The 21,714-nt window shown below is 47.2% G+C and overlaps 2 protein-coding genes across 3 annotated transcripts in view; both read right to left on the bottom strand.

The window, feature by feature from the left end:
* LOC115464772 (oocyte zinc finger protein XlCOF6-like) overlaps positions 1–10,772 on the bottom strand; it is a 524,570-nt gene extending 513,798 nt beyond the window's left edge. Inside the window, exon 1 of the mRNA XM_030195150.1 lies at positions 10,768–10,772. The gene's annotated coding sequence lies outside the window, so the exon portion shown is untranslated. The remainder of the gene's footprint in view (positions 1–10,767) is intronic.
* Positions 1–11,174, bottom strand: part of LOC115464751 (oocyte zinc finger protein XlCOF6-like) — a 42,857-nt gene extending 31,683 nt beyond the window's left edge. Inside the window, exons 1-2 of one of the 2 annotated variants that reach the window (XM_030195113.1) lie at positions 10,965–11,174; positions 9,402–9,552 (exon numbers count right to left, since the gene is read on the bottom strand). The gene's annotated coding sequence lies outside the window, so the exon portion shown is untranslated. The remainder of the gene's footprint in view (positions 1–9,401; positions 9,553–10,964) is intronic. The other variant, XM_030195109.1, reaches the window with a different exon arrangement.
* Positions 11,175–21,714: the final 10,540 nt, after the last annotated feature.

The raw sequence follows: 21,714 nt of genomic DNA on the forward strand, positions 1-21,714 counted from the left end.
AGGCTATCACCCAACAGAGAGGTCTGGAAGAACACGGGAAGAGTGGGAGAAAGAAAGTTAGTTGGAGACCCTCGGAGGAGGAGTACCTGGGAAGGACCTGAGAAATCCAGCAAGGCTCGGAGTGAGCTAGAGACTGTATGATACCAACCTTGTGACCTGCATAACTGGTGCAAATACCTGTGGCAGAGATACTGGCTCTGATAACCAAAGGAGAGACGGGAACCTGCTTGTTTGCTGAGAAAGACCTGCACTACATAAGACACAGACAGCTGAGATAGCGTCTGGGGAGATTCTGCTCCGGTCTTACCTGAAGCCGTCATCAGGACAGCGTGGTAAGATCACAGTGATATATTTCCTGGTCTGGGGTTAGGCAGTGGTTTTATCTAAGTACGACTGGTTTATGTCAGCTCTTGGTCAGGGACAGCTGCTAATGTGTATTTTGCATAAGATGTGATAAGTTTTCATAAGGATCATTAGGATATCATTTGTACTGTTCTAATCATTACTGTACGTAGTCTCAGGATAATCAGAGTGTAGTTAGACAATATATTTTGTTAGTGTGCATATCAGTAAGAGATATTATATTGCATATAAGCTATTGCAGAATGTTTCTATTTTTCTACATGTAATAAATAATAATAATTATCATCTGTGACGTGGCTTTGGTTCTTTGGCGAAGAACAAAACACTGGCAGGGTGCCAGCAACAAGGTTCCTTTATAATATCCCCTAGACTGAGCGGGAACCCTGTAATAAGTATTATCAGGGAATAATTATTGCCCTAATTACTTATTTTCATCCTACAAGTTCTCAATCTGCATCTGCTGGTAGAAGTGCATAACCCACCAGTCTGGACCAGTCTGAAGAGATGATAAGAAAATAGCTGTTAACGCCTGATAAAAGAAAGAAAAAAAAGCAGGAAAGGAATTCTAAAGATCATAAAGCAGGGGTATTCCATTGTATGCAAATAAATCTCGTCCATATTCATTGGGGAAAACCTGAAAAACCAACTGGGTTGCAGACCTTAAGGACTGGCAACACAAAAAGTAGGGTAGGTAGGCTCATCCAAAAAAAACACGAGGGAGACACTGAGATTGTGTGTGAAGATTATTTAAAAATTACACCAATATGACTCGACACAGTGGCCGTGTTTCGGTGCTAAGGCGCCTGCTTCAGGAGTCTTGAAGTTTGCTGTAAGCTTTAGGTCTACTATCTATCCAATTCAGCGTATAAGAAATGGAACTAGTTGCTGAGCAACCATGTACTATAGAGAAGCAAAACACGATGTCGGTTGGCTTCCTTTGCAAGTTACTTGAAAAATTGTGATTGTTCTTTCACTTGGACATCGTGTTTTGCTTCTGTACAGCACATGGTTGCTTACAACTAGTTCCACTTCTTTTTTTTTTAAGCATTTATTTATAATTTTAACATTTTAAAACACAGTACATATCCATATATTGATTCTGTAGATACATGTCTTCACATAGTAGCATAAGAGTTTCAAACATTATCTAATAATTTCAGCTAAACAGTTATACACCTCTATGTAGGTTACCTATATTCCCCTCCTCTTAAGCCTTCCCACCCCCTATATAAGTATGTGCGCCACAAGTTTTATGGTGCAGAGGTTGCTTTCCATTTAATATACGGGTCCCAGATTTTGTGGTAATGTATAATCCGACCATTTCTCATAGCTGTAAGTTTTGACATCAATTGTATTCTATCCAATTTTTCCCGGACTACGTGTATTCCCGGAATCATAGGCTTCTTCCAGGCTGAAGCAATGATGAGTTTGCCTGCCACAAATAACTGGGTGGCAAAGCTGTGTGTGATTTTTTTAATCCCTGTGGGTTTAAAGTGAAGCAGACAGCTCTCTGCCTTCATGGGATACGTCTGGCTCGTCACTTTACATAGGAAGCCTATCACCTCCATCCAAAACTTCTGGGCATGGCTACAGGCCCACCACATGTGAAACATATCCCCTTTTATCTCACATTGCCTCCAACAGTTGCCCGTGCCCTTTTTATACATTGTGGCTAATCGGTGGGGAGTGTAGTACCACCAATACAGCATCTTGTGCCCGTTTTCTATCAGGGTACTAGAGACTGATACCCTTAGTAGTGACCGAAAGGCTTGTGCCCATTGAGAGGGGTCATAGGTGGAACCCATTACTGTCTCCCATTTTGTAATGTAGTGTTCTATTGGGTTCTCCCTAGATAAGAGGGCCCCATAAAGTTTAGTTATCCCCCCTTTACTACCCCCTTTCGTCAGACTTTTCTCCAGTATTGTCTCTGTCAGACTAAGCTCTTCTACCACTCTCCTCTTTATAAAGTCACGAACCTGGTAAAATTGAAAAGCTTGCAGGGGGGAAAGTCCATGTTCTCGGCATAATTCTGTGTATGAGGTCATTACCCCTTGTTCCCACATTTGTCCCAGTTCACACAAGCCTCGCTCTTCCCATTCTAGGTACGCCCCGTCTAATTGACCCGGCCCAAACTGCGGAGCAAATCTGAGAAACATGTGCGTAAAGTATGTCCTTTCTGGGAAATGCTGCTTCCTTATTTGTCTCCAGGTCATAAGAGGCCACCGCAGCACGGGAGGGCTTCTCTTAATTACTTCATCTAATTGTTGTGTCGGTAGCCATGGCACCGCTCTCAAGGGAATGGGATCTACCCATCTTTGCTCCATTTTAATGCCTATCTTTACCGGGTTCTGCTGCCACGCAGCTATTATTTTTAAATGCGCCGCCTGATAATAGGTCTTAAAAGATGGGACCCCCATCCCGCCCCGCTTACGCGATTGATATAGCACCTCTCTCCGCACTCTCGGGGGTTTTTTCTTCCAAATGAACGCAAATGCCTTTCTCTGCAAATTCCTCAGAAAGCCCTTTGGGAGATTGATTGGTAATGCCATAAAAAGATATAAAAGTTTGGGGAGAACTATCATTTTTAATGCACTGATTCTTCCCATCCATGACAAAGTCAAGCCCTCCCATCGCTCCATTTCCAAAAAGAGTTCTCGCACTTTGTCTGGGAAGTTGTATTTGAAAATGTCTTCTATTTTACATGGAATATTGACCCCTAAGTATCGAATGTATTTGGTCGCCCACCTGTATTGAAATTGCTGTTGGAGCCGTGTCATCTGTACATCAGGTATCCCCACGTCTAATGCTTCAGACTTGTCAAAGTTAATTTTAAACCCTGACACTTCCCCATATTTTTGTATAACTTCATTTATTTTTGGGAAGGAGACCAGGGGCTCCACCAACGTGAGCAATATATCGTCCGCGAACATAAGAACTTTAGTCTCTATTCCTCCCCATCTTGGGCCCCTGATCTCTCTCTGGGTTCTAATTTGAATAGCCAGCGGTTCCATTACTAGGGCAAATAAAAGCGGGGATAGCGCACAGCCCTGTCTGGTGCCCCTGTTCAGCTGGAACGCTTGAGAGAGATGGCCATTAACCCGCACAGCCGCTTTTGGGGATTTGTATATTGTGTGTAACCAGGACCCAAATCGCCCTCCAATGCCTATTTGCCTTAACACCTCAAATAAAAAAGCCCAGCTCACCCTGTCAAACGCTTTTTCGGCATCCAGAGATAAGATGCACAAGGTGGTATTATGAATTTGTGCGTTCTGGACCATAAAAATGGCTCTCCTGACATTGTCAAAAGTTTGCCGACCTTCCACAAACCCTGCCTGATCTTCATGGACTAAATTCGGGAGATATCTTTGTAATCTAGTTGCCAGAATTTTAGTAAATATTTTGTAGTCCACCCCCAGTAGGGAGATGGGCCTGTATGACCCACATTTCTGCGGGTCCTTGCCTACTTTGGGGATCACAGTTATAGTAGCAAGATCCCAAGTTGGCGGCAACCCCGTGGCCATATCTATGGAGTTGAAGACTCTCACCAAAATGGGGGCCAGCAACTCTCCAAAGATTTTGTAAAATCGGTTTGTATATCCATCGGGGCCCGGCGCCTTGTGGGGAGCCAGATTTTTAATGGTGGACTTGACCTCCTCTAACGTGATGGGCTTCGATAATATTTGCTGGGCCTCCTCAGATAATTGAGGGAGCTCAATTCCCGCCAGAAACTCCTCTATATTTTCTAGATTTGGGGCCGTCTCTGGGGTATATAGTTGTTGATAAAAGGATCTAAATATGGACTTTATTGACTCCTGATCTGTATGGAGCTCACCTTGTTCATCTTTTAAGCTTCCTACTCCATTCCTAGCAGCTCTTTGTTTTAATTTATATGCTAATAACCGACTGGGCTTATTGCCAAATTCAAAATGTGTTTGACCTACTCTTTGCAATTGTACAGTCAAGTCTGCCAATTCCAAGTCCAGAATCTGGTGTCTTATCTCCTGTGCCCGTCTCAGCAATGTTGGACTGGGCTGTGCATCCCCTTGTTGCAACTCCCCCTCCATTCGCAACAACTCTTCCCGCAATTTCTGTTCCTCTGCAATTCTCTTTTTCCAACAGTGTGAGCGCAGCGCAATCAATTGGCCCCGAAGCACTGCCTTAAGTCCCTCCCAGAGTGTGGCCGGGGATACCTCCCCATTGTCATTATAAGTGAGATATTCTTTAATATATTGTTCAATGGAGATTAGGTTATCTGGGCTCACTAATAGTGTGTCATCTAGATTCCATATGCGCTCTTTTCTTGGCATTCCCATGTTTGCGAGTCGTAGCAGCACTGGGGAGTGATCTGACCATGTACGTGGTAGTATTTGGGATGTGGCCCCCATACTCGATATCATTACGTCTCCCAGCCACATGTCTATCCGGGAAAAGCTATGATGCACTAAAGAGTAAAATGTATAGCTACGTGTGGAGGGGTTATCCCTGCGCCACAAGTCTATTAATTGCCACCTTGTGAGTAGTTCTTTAAGCTGGCGTCTACCCTGTTGGCCATATGTGACTCCTACTGCGGAGTTGTCTAAATGTGGATGCAGAGTAATGTTAAAGTCTCCTCCTACTAATAGGGATCCCTCAATGTGTTGTGTGATTTTTCAGGCTAGTTCTAGGAAAAATTGCTCCTGATTGGCATTGGGACCATAAATGTTTAATATCGTGTAAGCTTTTCCCGCTAGTTGCAGATTCACAATCAAATATCGCCCATCTTTGTCCCGTATTACCTTCCGTACCACCCAGGGCTTGGAATTGCTTAGTGCTATCAGAACCCCCTTACTTTTTGTGTTTGCATGGGAAGAGGCGAAATATATATGAGGGTATTGTCTATGTGAACAGAGTCTCTCGTATCTGGGTTTAAGGTGGGTTTCCTGGATCAAAGCCACATCCACTTGTAGGCGGCAAAGTTCCCTAAATAATAATTGTCGCTTTCTGGGTATGTTTAGCCCCTTTACGTTTAATGATAGCCCTATTATATCAGCCATAATTATCTCGAGATGTCATTCTTCGCCTCTGCAGTGTATCTCTACCCTGATAAGCCTGATATGCCTCATGTACTGTGTCATCTTTGTTCCCCTCCCTACTCCCCTCCCCCTCCCAATTCCCACCCTTCCCCCCACCTTTGTAAGTTGGGTGTCTCTCAATATTGACAGGCACCCAAGCAAAGAGAAAGTGACTCACCAAACATTTACCGCATACCCCTTGAATATCAGTTAACGTAACATAAGCAAACTAACATTACTTAAACATGTCTTTCGTCTTGGTCCCGAATCGCTACTTTGGTGTCTAGCAGCTTTTCACCTTCTATTAATTCTGGATCTTCTCGTCCCGTGGCTTCATGTAACTTTAGCCGCAGATTGTTGTCGCTGAAGTCTCCGTGGACCTTTTCCCGCTCTTTTCCATTTTGTTGGTGCAGACTGCGTGGTACTTCTCTTATCCCCGTTAGGAGCAACCAAGTCCGTTTCCACTTCTAGTTCTGGGCAAATTGTTCTGGCCTCTTCAAGTGATCTTATTTGGTGCAACTTGCCGTCTTTATAAAATGCCAAGGCAAAGGGATATCGCCATCTGTACTGTATGTTGAGGTCACGCAGTCTTTTTGTAAGAGGCTTCAATTCACTTCTTCTTTTCAACGTCGCTGCTGCCACGTCTTGGTAGATTTCAATTCTATATGAGTCCCATTTAAATTCTGAGACTTGGCGTGCTGCTGTTAAGATTTGTTCTTTGAGCTTAAAACTCGTAAAGCAGGCTATTATATCCTTTGATATGTTGTTGCGGCTCGGGCCCAGCACTCTATGGGCCCTTTCAATCTGAACTGCTTCTGCCTCAATAGCCGTATTGTTCGCTGCCATCAATTCGACCACCATTTTTTGAACCACCGTTGTGCTATCTTGATATGTGGGCGTCTCCGGTAGCCCACGAAAGCGCAGGTTGTTCCGTCGGCCTCTATTTTCTAGGTCTTCGACCTTGGCCCATAGTTGCTGTTGCTCTTTATGCAATCCTGTCATATGTTGTTCCATCTGCCCCAGAGCTTCACTGTGGCCTTCCACCTGGTTTTCTGTTTCCTCCAAGCGCGTCCCAAGCTCCCGAATTTCACCTCTAAGGTCAGCTCCAAGCGTGGCTACTTCTGTACGTAGCGCTTTCAGGTTTGAGCTGATTTCCTGTAGCCAGTTTTTTAGCGCTGGAGCGATCTCTCCATCTGCCGCTTCCAGAGCGGGGCGCTCAGGCGATCCTTCGCCTCGGCGTTGACTCCTCTCCTCTTGTTTTTCTTGCTCTTCGCGGGCCGCCGCCATCTTGGAGCTTGGCGCACCGTCTCCGTTCGGGTAAGCAAATCGCGCTAGGTCCAACCCCGCCGCTTTCTGAGTCATCTTAACTCGATTGCTGACTGAAGGAGGGGGTATTCAGACCCGCTGGGCTTCGTTTGCTGCTGTTCGCTCGAGTTTATTAGCAGATTTCTTGCGGGGCAGCGGGAGCTCCGCTCTCAAACGTCCATTCTATCTGGTGACGTCACTTCCTCCCTAGTTCCACTTCTTAATACACTGAATTGGATAGATAAGTAGAACCAGTAAGCCTTTTCTAGCAAAAAAGGTGCCGGTACTCAAATGCCAGGCCATCCTTCAGGGATGGGATGATCCCTAAGAGACCCACCCCACAATAGCCAGGCCCCCTGCAACCAGTCGCAGAATCTCTGACAAGGCAGAATTGATGTGTAGAGCCTAAGCTCTTTCATTAAAACTTCGGGACCATGGGTCAATTTTAGAAGACTATGGAAAAGGTGCTGGTACTCGGTACCCCCAAGTACCCCCTCAAAAAAAGCCCCGAGTAGAACTAAAGTTTACACCAAACTTCAAGACTCCTGAGGCAGGCCATTGTGTCGAGTTACATTGGTGACATTTTTTAATAAACTTCACACATAAGAATCTCGGTGTCTCCCTCGTGTTTTTTGGATGAGCCTACCTACTTTACTCTTTGTGTTGCCTGTATGCCGTCCGTAGGGATTGAGTGTTCCTGCACTCTCCGTGGTTGATGTCTCTTGACCTTGAGGACCAACACTGAATACCCCTGTCATAAAGTAATAGATAGGGGTCAGCACAATGCATTACACCTATTAAAGTATACAAAACAGAACAGAGAGGGTCCAAAGTACAGAACAAAGTAGAAATAGCAAAAAAAAGCACCACGGGCCATGTTTCGGCACACAGCACCTGTGTCACGGGTCACTAAATCCCAATTATTCTGTTCAAGCAACGTAATCGTTTCATCGATATTTTTGATTCCAGTGCAAGCCTGCTGGAAATGTAGCTCGCAAAACAGGTAAATAATGTACTGAGAGCTTGGTTACTTGCACGGCAACCTTGTTTCAGTAAAGGCTTGTACTGGTATCGAAAATATTGACGAAGCGATTATGTTGCTTGAACAGAATAATTGGAATTTAGTGACCTCTGACGCAGGTGCTGTGCGCCGAAACACTGCCCGTGTCGGGTCACTAAGGAGAGATTGATGTTCAAGTTATACAATTAAAGGAGCTGTGTCCCGAATTTGAAGGCTGTTTGGACCTATTAAAGTGCAAACATATTTGTGGATTAAAATATCACAGGAGATAACATAGTAACATAGTAGATGACGGCAGAAAAAGACCTGCACAGTCCATCCAGTCTGCCCAACAAGACAACTCATGTGTGCTACTTTTTGTGTATACCCTACTTTGATTTGTACCTATGTTCTTCAGGGCACAGACCGTATAAGTCTGCCCAGCACTATCCCCGCCTCCCAACCACCAGCCTCGCCTCCCAACCACCGGCTCTGGCACAGATTGTATAAGTCCGCCCAGCACTATCCCTGCCTCCCACCACCGGCTCTGGCACAGACCGTATAAGTCTGCCCAGCACTATCCCCGCCTCCCACCACCGGCTCTGGCACAGACCGTATAAGTCTGCCCAGCACTATTCCTGCCTCCCAACCTCCAGTCCCGCCTCCCACCACTGGCTCTGGCACAGACCGTATAAGTCTGCCCAGCACTATCCCCACCTCCAGCCCCGCCTCCCACTACCGGCTCTGCTATCCAATCTCGGTTAAGCTCCTGAGGATCCATTCCTTCTGAACAGGATTCCTTTATGTTTATCCCACGCATGTTTGAATTCCATTACCGTTTTCATCTCCACCACCTCCCGCGGGAGGGCATTCCAAGCACCCACCACTCTCTCCGTGAAGAAATACTTCCTGACATTTTTCTTGAGTCTGCCCCCCTTCAATCTCATTTCATGTCCTCTCGTTCTACCGCCTTCGTATCTCTGGAAAAGGTTCGTTTGCGGATTAATACCTTTCAAATATTTGAACGTCTGTATCATATCATCCCTGTTTCTCCTTTCCTCCAGGGTATACATGTTCAGGTCAGCAAGTCTCTCCTCATACGTCTTGTTACGCAAATCCCATACCATTCTCATAGCTTTTCTTTGCACCGCTTCGATTCTTTTTACATCCTTAGCAAGATACGGCCTCCAAAACTGAACACAATACTCCAGGTGGGGCCTCACCAACGACTTATATAGGGGCATCAACACTCCCTTTCTTCTGCTGGTCACACCTCTCTCTATACAGCCCAACAACCTTCTAGATACAGCCACCACCTTGTCACACTGTTTCGTCACCTTCAAATCCTCAGATTCTATCACCCCAAGATCCCTCTCCCCGCCCGTACCTATCAGACTCTTGCCACTTAACACATACGTCTCCCGTGGATTTCTATTCCCTAAGTGCATCACTTTGCATTTCTTGGCATTGAATTTTAATTGCCAGACCTTAGACCATTGTTCTAGCTTCTTCAGATCCTTTTTCATGTTTTCCACTCCCTCCAGGGTGTCCACTCTGTTACAGATCTTAGTATCATCCGCAAATAGGCAAACTTTACCTTCTAACCCTTCGGCAATGTCACTCACAAATATATTGAACAGAATCGGCCCCAGCACCGATCCTTGAGGAACTCCACTACTCACCTTTCCCTCCTCCGAGCTAACTCCATACTAGAGAGTCACTAGATGATATGGCTGCCCAATCCTTTTTCTGTACTGCGCTTTCTTTTAGCCACTGTTCACATAAGCAACAGCACCTATTGAGAAGCGTTTGTTTACCAGTCTGTATCTCCACCTGTCCATGTGCAAACAGACAAATGAATATAAGTAAGAATGAACAAACAGCAGAACACGGAGTGATGGAGAAGACTATTGGGAAGACCAGAGACCTCTATCTGAAAAGAAGCAGCAGAGACCCTGAAAAGTCTGCATTGCGCCAAAAAGACCCAACTCTGACCAGCACAGGGAGAGGAGTTAGGCTGCAGCAGGAGTGAAGATGATAGGAAGGGAGAGGAGGGAAGAGCATAGAAAGATGGAAGAGAGCAAAGAGGTCACAGAGAGAAATGGGGTGGGCAGAAAGGAAATGGAGGGGAGAGAGAGTGCAAGGATGTGAGGAAAGAGGTGAGGGCATGCTTCAGCAGGAAAAGAGGGGTGTTGGGAGCTAGGGGTGAGAACGCAAAGGGAGGAATGGCAGTGCAGATGGGCAAATGAAGGAATCCCACATGCTCACAGAAATGCTGACTCCAACACACACAAACACATATAGGTACAGATATCCCACAAGATAAACAGCTAACGTACACACATATACAAATATAACATGTCACTTCTGGGGGTTGGGGTAAATAGTGGGGTTGGTTTGTGAGGTACAGCTTTGGGGACTGGGCCAGTTTGGAGAGGTAGTTTTGAGGGCTCTGGCAGTTTGACAGGTAAGAAGGCAGTTGCAAGGGGAAGTTTTATGGATGGTGGAAACAGGTGTGCCGGGTGGTGGGGCAGTTGCAGCAGAGTAGTTTTTGGGGATACGAGTATTGTGACAGTTTTGTGCTGTGAGAACAGGGGGTATTTCTGGGAGGGTGAGGGCAGTTTGGAGGTTTGGTAGAGTAGGGAATTCCATCTTTTAAACTGCCTAGCCCTCTTCTCTACCTGCTGTTTTTACTGTATTGTAGAAACTTTGATAAATTAAGAGTTTGCTGATGATTAATGCATCATTAAATCATGCTCTGCTGTACATATTTTTCTTTGATTATTTGCAAAGTGGGCTCACTCCTTTCTGTTTAGAATTAACTTATGACTAGGGCTTCTGCTCCTAGCAGGTTTGTGGCTTGGAAGTTTAGGGGTTTATTTTTAAGCAATTTGATGCTTTCCCAGTTGCTGAAAAAATAGGGGGTTCATCTGCGTATTCACACTGTGAAAACAAATTCGTGGGTTTTGAAGTGGATTCCACTCAATGACCCAAAACACAACTTTTTTTTTTTTTACAATTTTTCACTTAACTTTATTGGATCTTCACCTGCACACTTCCTTTTCCGACATAAAATATTAGCTCTCACATTCCCCCCCCCAGTTATTGTCCACACAAAAAGAAATATGAGCCTCTGCTTTCACAAGGCCTTTTAAACATTAAGCCCTGGTAGAGCTGCCCTTAAATTCAGCCTCCTTTCTCTCACAGGGAAATTAGAGATGTTCCCTTAAACCATTACAACTTACATTTGTTCAAGCGCAGGAAACGCAGAACGGGACTCAGCCATGCAGATCCCCGACGACTTCAAAAATTAATCCCTAATTCCCTCGGGTGAGCAAGGAGGAGGGACGGGGAGCTGAAAGGAGGTGGGATTCACCTGGGATTTGTAGTCAGTCAGGCACAGATTTCTCTTGTTACAGTCAATCGGTGAACTACAACTCCCGCCCTCCCCCACTCTGTCCGGAGCTGGAAGAGGAGAGTCAAGAGCAGTACAAATTGCACAAGGCAAAGCAGTTTGATAGGAGGACCTCAGCTCAAGGATGTTTAATAAGCAGGAGTGGAAGTGAGCCTATCTAGTCCATTGTAAACAAGGAAGCCAATTAGGACAATCTGAGTTTCCCCTTCCCAGCGCAGCCGTCATCCCCGTTTACCCAAAACAAAGCAAGCAAACCTATGAGCTGCTGCATCCACATTGTCGGTTTGTGGGTTTGTTTGTTTTTTAATTGTTGGTCCATCTGTAACAAGTCTAAAGCTGTTTCAATTGGATAGGCAGTGCCTTAAAAGGTGGAGGACAAACGTTATTGTTTCTTTTTATTTACTTATTGGACAGCTTTTTAATTTATTTGAAAGCGTCCCATATGTAGATATAAATATCACGAAATAACAATAATTGAATATCACTAAAACAGCTTTAAAATTATTATAGCTGCTAGAAACAGCAATTTTAAACTCTGTATTTTGTGCTCATTTTTCTACACCAAAAACGAAATAAATACACTGTATACAATACAGATGGCCAAACTTCAGTAAGGATATCCTGTTTCCTGATGGGCTCATCTTAAATGTTGTTGTAGTCTGCCTTGGGAAGCCTTGTGTTATAAAGATGATGGAATATATTGAAATTAAAATGGAAGTAGAATTAAACTCTTCTTTCACTGGGGACATGGAATCACATCTTCATCTGTTTTGTAGAACTTTACCTTTTAGATACACAAATGGATTATTCTGTTTGAGCATGTTTCAGGGACAAGTGGTTTATAAGTCAAAATAATAAAAATATTTTCTGTCAAACAGATCTCTCATTTGTGGAAACATAACTAAATGGGCTAAAAGCCCCTAATGCAGCCCATTGGTTTTCTTATATTTTGTTCTTGTGATGGCTCATACTGTGCCAAAACTGGAAATACAGTGAGACAGAATAATAGAATTCAGTAACATCCTAAAGTTATTTTTTTATGTTTTTTTTAATCATTATGTTATTTTTTTAATCATTTTTATTAAAAGCATAACATAACATGTTGATAAACTTCATACAGAACAAGAAAAAAAACTCTGCTGCCCGTCTCGTCTTCCGCCAGGGTCGCTTTACTCATACTATCCCTCTCCTCAAGTCGCTTCACTGACTCCCTATCCGTTTTCGTATCCTGTTCAAACTTCTTCTACTAACCTAGAAATGTACTCACTCTGCTGCTCCCCAGTATCTCTCCACACTCATCCTTCCCTACACCCCTTCCCGTGCACTCTGCTCCATGGATAAATCCTTCCTATCTGTTCCCTTCTCCACTACTGCCAACTCCAGACTTCACGCCTTCTGTCTCGCTGCACCCTACGCCTGGAATAAACTTCCTGAGCCCCTACATCTTGCCCCATCCTTGGCCACCTTTAAATCTAGACTGAAAGCCCATCTCTTTAACATTGCTTTTGACTTGTAACCACTCGCCTCCACCTACCCTCCTCTCCGCCTTCCTGTACACATTATTGATTTGATTTGCTTACTTTATTTTTTTGTGTATTAGATTGTAAGCTCTTTGAGCAGGGACTGTCTTTCTTCTATGTTTGTGCAGCGCTGCATACGCCTTATAGCGCTATAGAAATGTTAAATAGTAGTAGTAGTAAACCATTCAACATGGCACAATAAAAACTTTTACTTTTACCCCAAGAACTCTTCCCCTCCCGTACTCCCCTCCCTCCCTCCCTCCCTATAAGCCCACCTGACTGTTTCCACCCACCAAAATAACACAACAGATGTACAGATCAGTAGGACTCAAAGCATTTCATAACAAGTAAAGTCATAAACAACACAGTTTATACCAAACTGTTTAACCACACTTTGGTTTTGCCTTCAGGTTTAATAAGCAATACTATGTGCATGTAAGGTCTAGATAAATAAATGTAAACAATGTTTAAGGCATATGCCCTAAATATGTAATACTTGGTAGCAATAATTAAACAGTGATGGAATATTCACATAGCAGGCAGCCAACAGATTTATTTGCCACTGAAAATAATTAACTTTGTATAAACTTGGCGACTAATACTGTGATGCTTGAAAATTTGTATTTTGGTGGTGTATTGTTTGCGTGCATAATAAAATCGCATTTGCAAATATTTTTATGGCACGGCTTTAATTAACAAAAGCATATGATTTTCTACTGCATCGAATTCATACATGTGACCTGACAAAACAGAGAAGATAGTTCTGTTTGAGACGCTTGTTAACACAGACTGCACTATTTCAAAACAAGAAACTCGAGAAAGGGAGCCTGCAGGGCTAGCTGGATTAAAGACATAGCATCTAAAAAAAATTTCACACTTCATACAAATTTCAATAACATCTGTTGAGGGAAAAATAAGGTAAAATTATGTATAATCATACCTGATAATTTTCTTTCCATATCATCATGCTGATCAATCCATAGACTGGTGGGTTGTGTCCATCTACCAGCAGGTGGAGATAGAGAGCAAACTTTTGCCTCCCTATATGTGGTCATGTGCTGCCGGAAACTCCTCAGTATGTCGATATCAAAGCTCCATCCGCAGGACTCAGCACTTAGAGAATTACACCCACGAAGGGACACTCTGCCCAGCTCACCACCGCCGAAACGGGGGAGGGGAATTAACCCAGCTCATCCCCACACAAGTGGGGGAGGGGAATCCGTCCAGCTCATCCCCGCGGAGCGGGGGAGGGACACCACACCCGCCGATGCGGGGGGATCTGGCTTATCCTGCAACCGCAACCGCGGGAGGAGCTGACTGACCCTAACACCGCCGAAGCGGGAGGGGTACAAAGCTGCCCTACAGCCGCACGAAGCGGGAGGGAGTGCCGGCAGAATTCTAAGTCTCAATCCAGCCCCGTAAAACGGAGGGGAGAGGAATGCAGCAGCTCACTGTAACACAAACTCGTCTTAACTCTTGAAGAATCCAAGTGAAAAAACTTGAACACGAAGTCTTTCTGAAGTAACTGAAGACTAAACTTGAACCTGAAATGCAACCAGAATAAAAACAGTACAGACATCTGGGAGGAGCTATGGATTGATCAGCTATGATTAATGGAAAGAAAATTATCAGGTATGATTATACATAATTTTACCTTCCATATCATCAAGCTGATCAATCCATAGACTGGTGGGATGTACCGAAGCAGTACTCACCCAGGGCGGGACATTGAAATCCCTGACCTCAACACTGAAGCTCCAAACCGGGCCTCCGCCCGTGCAGCCACAGTCAAACGGTAATGCTTGGAGAATGTATGAGCCGAAGCCCAAGTTGCCGCCTTGCATATCTCTTCCAAGGAGACGGATCCGGCCTCTGCCATCGAGGCCGCCTGAGCTCTCGTGGAGTGAGCCTTCAGCTGGATAGGCGGCACCTTCCCCGCGGCCACATAAGCCGCTGCAATGGCTTCCTTGACCCATCTTGCCACTGTAGGCTTAGCAGCCTGCAGACCCTTACGAGGACCTGCAAACAGGACAAACAGATGATCCGATTTCCGGAAATCATTGGTCACTTCCAAGTATCTGATGATGACTCGTCTCACATCCAGATATTTAAGAGCAGAGTACTCCTCTGGGTAGTCCTCCCTACGAAAGGAAGGGAGACAGAGCTGCTGATTCACATGGAAGCGAGAAACAATCTTGGGCAGGAAGGAAGGCACTGTGCGAATAGTCACTCCTGCCTCAGTGAACTGCAGAAAAGGCTCTCGACATGAGAGCGCCTGGAGCTCGGAAACTCTTCTGGCTGAAGTGATAGCCACCAAAAAGACTGCTTTCACCGTCAGGTCTTTCAGAGATGCCCTCGACAAGGGTTCAAAAGGCGGCTTCTGCAATGCTCTTAGTACCAGGTTGAGATTCCACGCAGGCACCACTGAGTGCAGAGGAGGGCGCAGGTGATTAACTCCCTTGAGAAAGTGCACCACATCTGGCTGCGAAGCCAGGGAAGCACCCTTCAGGTGGCCCCTGAAGCAAGCCAGAGCCGCTACCTGGACTTTAAGGGAACTGAGCGACAGGCCTTTCTCCAGACCTTCTTGCAGGAACGCCAACACTGAAGAAATTGGAGCAGTGAAGGGAGAAAGTGAGCCTGCTTCACACCACGCTGCAAAGATACGCCAAACCCTGGCGTAAGCAGTAGAAGTAGAGCGCTTCCTCGCTCTCAGCATAGTGGCGATGACCTTGTCTGAGAAGCCCTTCTTCCTCAGACGCTGCCGCTCAATAGCCAAGCCGTAAGACCAAAGGGGGAGGGATCCTCCATCACCACGGGACCCTGATGTAACAGGCCCTGCTCCAGTGGCAGCCGCAGAGGATCGTCGACTGAGAGCCTGATCAAGTCCGCATACCAGGGACGCCTGGGCCAATCCGGACCCACCAGGATTACCCTGCCGGGATGCTTTGCCACCCGGTCTAGCACCCTGCCCAACATGGGCCAGGGCGGGAACACATAGAGAAGCTCTTGTGTCGGCCACTGTTGGAGAAGAGCATCTACTCCCAGGGATCGAGGGTCCCGTCCTCTGCTGAAAAAGCGCGGCACTTGGCAATTGGCCGATGACGCCATCAGATCTAGGCTCGGCTGGCCCCAGCGCTTCGTGATGTCCAAGAACGCCTGAGCAGATAGCTGCCACTCTCCGGGCTCCAAGGTATGGCGACTGAGAAAGTCCGCCTTGACATTCATGACTCCGGCAATGTGGGCCGCTGAAAGCTGCTCCAGGTTCGCTTCCGCCCACTGGCAAAGATTCATAGCCTCCTTGGCTAGAGGGGCGCTCTTGGTACCTCCCTGGCGGTTGACATAGGCCACAGCCGTGGCATTGTCCGACAGGACCCGTACAGGCTTCAACACCAGTACCGGGATGAACTCCAAAAGCGCCAACTGAATGGCTCTGAGTTCCAGGAGGTTGATAGACCACTTTGCCTCTGCAGGAGACCAGAGCCCCTGCGCTGTCCTTCCCAAGCAGTGGGCTCCCCAGCCCGACAACGAGGCGTCCGTCGTGACGACAATCCACTCTGGGGTCACCAGAGGCATTCCCGCAGACAACTTGTCTGTCTGCATCCACCAGCTCAGCGCCTTGCGCACTGCTGGGTCCAAGGGAAGGCGCACAGCATAATCCTCCGACATCGGAGTCCAGCGCTGCAGCAAAGAGTGTTGAAGTGGTCTCATATGAGCCCTGGCCCAGGGCACAACTTCCATCGTGGCCGTCATAGAGCCCAACAGCTGCACATAGTCCCAAGCCCGAAGGGGAGAGGCTACTAGGAACTGGTCCACCTGAGCCTGAAGTTTGACAATCCGATTATCTGGCAGGAACACTCTGCCCACTTGGGTGTCGAATCGAACTCCCAGGTACTCCAGGGACTGAGTCGGGCGCAGCTGGCTCTTCTCCCAGTTGATGATCCATCCCAGGGAGCTCAAAAGAGCAACTACCCGGTCCACAGCTTTGCCGCACTCTGCATAAGAGGGGGCTCGGATCAACCAGTCGTCCAGATAAGGATGAACTTGTACCCCTTCCTTTCGTAGGAAGGCCGCGATGACCACCATTACTTTGGAAAAGGTCCGCGGAGCAGTAGCCAACCCGAAAGGGAGGGCTCTGAACTGGAAGTGTCGTCCCAGGACTGCAAAACGCAGAAAGCGTTGATGAGGAGGCCAGATGGGAATATGCAGGTACGCTTCCTTGATGTCCAAGGATGCCAGGAACTCTCCTGCCTTCACTGCCGCTATAACAGAGCGGAGAGTCTCCATGCGAAAGTGCCGCACTTTCAAGGCCCGATTGACCCCTTTGAGGTTGAGGATAGGCCGGACAGAACCTCCTTTCTTTGGTACCACAAAGTAAATGGAGTAACGTCCCTTGCCAAGCTGACTTTCTGGCACCGGAACGACCGCGCCCAGGCGGATCAGATTGTCCAAGGTCTGCTGCACTGCCACAGCTTTGACCGGAGACTTGCAGGGAGAGAGTACAAACCCGTCTTTTAAGGGTCGGCAGAACTCTAGCTTGTAGCCGTCTCTGATGACTTCCAGCACCCACGCGTCTGAAGTTATTGTGGTCCACTCGCCCAGAAACGAGGACAGCCGTCCTCCAATCTGCACTGGGGCGTGGACCAAGACCCCGTCATTGGGTACGAGACCCTGGGGGAGGACCGGAGGGAGCACCTCCGGGACGGCGGTCTCTGCGAAAGGAATGCTGCTTGGGGGAGAAATTCCTCTTGAAGGAAGAGAGGGCAGAGGAACCCGACTTGCCCGGGCGGTACCGACGGGCTTCCTGCAACCGTCCTCTGGAGGTACCGGGACGAGTACTAGCCCGAGCCCTGACCTCTGGTAATTTCTTGCCCTTAGACGTGCCAAGATCGGTCACGATTTTGTCCAGCTCGACCCCAAAGAGCAGCTTGCCTTTAAAAGGCAACCTAGCCAGGCGGGATTTAGAGGCGTGGTCAGCAGACCAATGTTTCAGCCAAAGCCACCGCCGCGCAGAGATTGTCTGAGCCATGCCTTTCGCTGAGGCCCTCAAGACATCATACAGCAAGTCTGCCAAATAGGCTAAGCCCGATTCCAGGGCCGGCCAATCAGCCCTCAAGGAATGATCCGAGGGGGAAGCCCGCTGCACCATAGTCAGGCACGCCCTGGCCACATAGGAGCCGCAAACTGAGGCCTGCAAACTTAAAGCAGCCGCCTCAAAGGACGACCTTAAGGCCGCCTCCAATCTTCTGTCTTGGGCGTCCTTTAGGGCCGTGCCACCTTCCACCGGCAACGCCGTTTTCTTAGTCACCGCAGTGATTAAAGAATCCACGGTAGGCCACAGATAGGCCTCACGTTCACTCACAGCCAAAGGATAGAGGCGGGACATAGCCCTAGCCACTTTAAGGCTCGCTTCTGGGACATCCCATTGAGCCGAAATTAAGGTGTGCATGGCATCATGCACGTGGAAGGTTCTAGGCGGGCGCTTCGTCCCCTAGCATAATGGCAGAGCCAACAGGGGCTGAGGGAGAGACGTCCTCCGGAGAGGAAATCTTCAAAGTGTCCATGGCCTGTAACAACAGGTTGGGCAAATCCTCTGGGCTAAAAAGCCGCGCTGCAGAGGGATCATCCGCTCCATCCGAGCGGGGATCCGTCTCCTCCAAGGAATCCGCAAAGGACCGTTGGGAGACCTCAGACACGCTGCCCTCATCTATATCGGAGGAGACAAATTCCTCCAAGGCCTGGGAATCAACCCGAGGGCGTTTACCTCTGGGAACCTCAACCTCTTTACCAGACGAGGGAGCAGGGGCAGCGTTGTGCATGAGGAAGGCCTGATGCAGCAGCAAAACAAACTCGGGGGAGAAACCCCCCAGACTGTGCACTTCCGCAGCCTGGGCAACAGCCCTAGACGCACCCTCAACCGGCGCTCGCAATAGCGGGGGAGAGACATGCTGCGCATCCAAAATGGCGTCCGGCGCGAAACTCCGCGAAGGAGCCGCGCGGGAAGAACGGCTCTTAACTTTAGCCGCTTCTGTGCCGTCGCCCAAATTAAGGGCGTTCATGGCATTAATGTCTCCAACCTCAAGGGCGGCCCAAGAAGAAGCCGTCCGAGCCGCGTGGCCGGCCAAGATGGCGGAGGCGAGGAGCGGGGGATGGGCGTTTATGGCGGGAAAAACCGTCACGCCGGAGGAAGGACCGGGACATTCATCGGCCACGAAACTGTCACCCAACAAGGGCGAATCAGGCTTTAAGACCCCCGCATCCCCTCTAGAAGCGCTCAAGCGACCCGGGGAGCGACCCTTTGCGCCCTCGCCCTCCGACGCCATATGCCACGAGGAGAAGAATCGGGGAACCCCCTGCCCGCTATAAAAAAGGTAAAAATTACCTGCTGTCCGCTCCGAGTTGTAACGACCTGGTGTCCCAGTGAGTAGCTGCAATAGACGCTTAAATAAACGTCTAAATAAACGCCTTTAAGGACGTTCAAAATTTTTTTTTTTTTTTTTTTTAACGGAGCCAGCGGGAGGGGGGAGAAAAGGAGGGACCTGACACCACCAGGTTTGCACTTGCTCAAAAGAGCCCTCAACCCCAGGCACTCAACAAAACCTCAAAATTAGGCTTGGAGGCCTAGCCAGAGCTGCTGCTGTGTGTGACCACCACCTGCTGAGATAGAGAACATACTGAGGAGTTTCCGGCAGCACATGACCACATATAGGGAGGCAAAAGTTTGCTCTCTATCTCCACCTGCTGGTAGATGGACACAACCCACCAGTCTATGGATTGATCAGCTTGATGATATGGAAGGTGGCCTTTACTCTTCTGTGTCATCAATGAATACAGTGCATTGCCACTTTCATCACTCAAAGCATTTATGCAGGGCTCACAATGTAGAGATGATTGCAACTTAAAAACAACAAATCCAGCAATACATACAATAACTTTTTCTGAACACATGAACAGAGATGGTCAGGTCTTGGGATATAGGTGTAATCACGATCTATTCCACTTTCAACAGGATCAATGAGCCTGTCTGTGATAGAATTGGTAAGGACTGATGCTGAGGGTGTTACTTTGGCTATGTAATTGTTTGATTCAGTTAAAATGGAAACAGCTTCCAGTGGCAGACAGTTACCTCAGAGAATATCTTGTAGATCGTTATGCACAAGCATTTTTCTATAAGCAGCAATGAACTGCCTAGCTGATGGATTGTTGTTAGAGCCCCCAAGACACCGAATTTTGCCAAAAAATAACTCCAAATGATCTTGGCTTACTTTAAAGGCACACAGGAATCTCATTTGATATGCAAGTTTACCAATCAGGAAGTCATAGAGCATCAGCAAACTGTCATTGCAAACTATAAACCCCTGGAAACTAGTTTTCCGAACGGAATCTAACATAGACATGCTGTGTCTGGATTCCTTCAAAGATGTTATATATGACCGTGCAGTGTGTAAAATGGACTTACTTTCAGCTATGTTTGCTGATTTCAATGGAGCCGTGGAACCTCGACAGTTCATATTTCGAGACGTCAGCAATCAAAAAGGCAATTAAACATATGAATACATTATTTAACAGTCACTTCTCAGCCAACAAAATCCAATAGCTTCTCATTATTGCAAAACTCAAGAGAAGAAACAACAGATTCACTGAGAAGTTGTGCTGCTAATCTGACATTCATTTTATTTTTTGACCACAACACACGCCGAGCTCTCAATTTATTACCAAAGTGTAACCCCTCATGTTCTTGCACTTTTTGAAGCTTTTCAATGCATTCCCACTGTACTAATCCCCCCTCCCCATCAACCAATGACTTCTTCTCTCCTAGTGTATTCTTAATAAGCTTGAGCATATGACAAGGATCCAAAAATATAAAAACCCGCATGTGTTACAGGATGCTTAAAATATGGCTACCAGACAACGAAATTTATACCAGAACTGAACAAAACCGAACTCTCTATACTTGACTGCTTATATATTTTGTCACTAATGAACTTTAATGCAATACCACTTTATTTCTCATTCCGGTAATGAACTCTCTATACCTGACTGCTTATGCATTCCGGAAATGGCTGTAATGCTTTCCACAAGGACAGGTGAGCCCTTGTACTCGATGAGGGAAACCCCTCACCAGGCTGTCAGTCAAAACCCCCGAGTTCCCCCTGTGTCACCCACCGTTCCCCAGGGGTTGAGCCCCTGAGTGCGGGTAGCCAACAACAGAGAGAAAAAAGTCCAGCACAAAGTCCACAGGGTTAGACCAGGTAGCAGGAGTAGCAGATCCAGGGACAGGCAGAGGTCAATACCAGGCAGCGGTCAGTAACAGATCCAGGAACAGGCAGAAGTCAGTACCAGGCAGTGGTCAGTAGCAGATCCAGGGACAGGCAAAGGTCAGTACCAGGCAGCGGTCAGTAGCAGATCCAGGGACAGGCAAAGGTCAGAACCAGTCAGCAGACAACCGGAGATCCACAAGCACTGCAACTATCCAGCAAACTGAGTAGAAGCCGAAGCACAGAATGACTGAGGGCAGAGTCTTAAATAGTGTAGAAATTAGGCCCAAACAAGCACAGCTGAAATCAAGATGGCTGCCCCCATCGGTGACACCCTACGCCCAAATATGGGCTTCCTTCCTGAAGTTGCCCCACTCCAAGATGGCTGCCATAACCTAAGCTGCCCCCTACTAGGATGGCCGCCCAAACCTGGAACAAGCCCACATCCAAGATGGCCGTCCGATCCTCCGGTGTCAATACTCTGCACAGCCAGGGAACAAGACAATGGCGATCGCCATTACGGCATAATGTAAGCCACATTGAGCCTGCAAATAGGTGGGAAAATGTAGGATACAAATGCAACAAATAAATAAACAAGCTCCTAGGCATTTCGCCATAGCAAAGTTTGAAGCAGCCCCATCAAAGATTAAAGACACAACATATACACCTGTGGTCAGTGGTGTGCTGGTAAATTTTTAACAACAGGCTCTCTCCCCGGTCCACCTCGGCGCCCCCCCCCCGTCCACCTCGGCGCCCCCCCGTCCAACTCTGCGCCCCCCAAAATTGCAGAGCTGGCTATAGCCAG

The sequence above is a fragment of the Microcaecilia unicolor genome, chromosome 1, assembly GCF_901765095.1.
Source record: "Microcaecilia unicolor chromosome 1, aMicUni1.1, whole genome shotgun sequence".
Taxonomy (NCBI): Eukaryota; Metazoa; Chordata; class Amphibia; order Gymnophiona; family Siphonopidae; genus Microcaecilia; species Microcaecilia unicolor.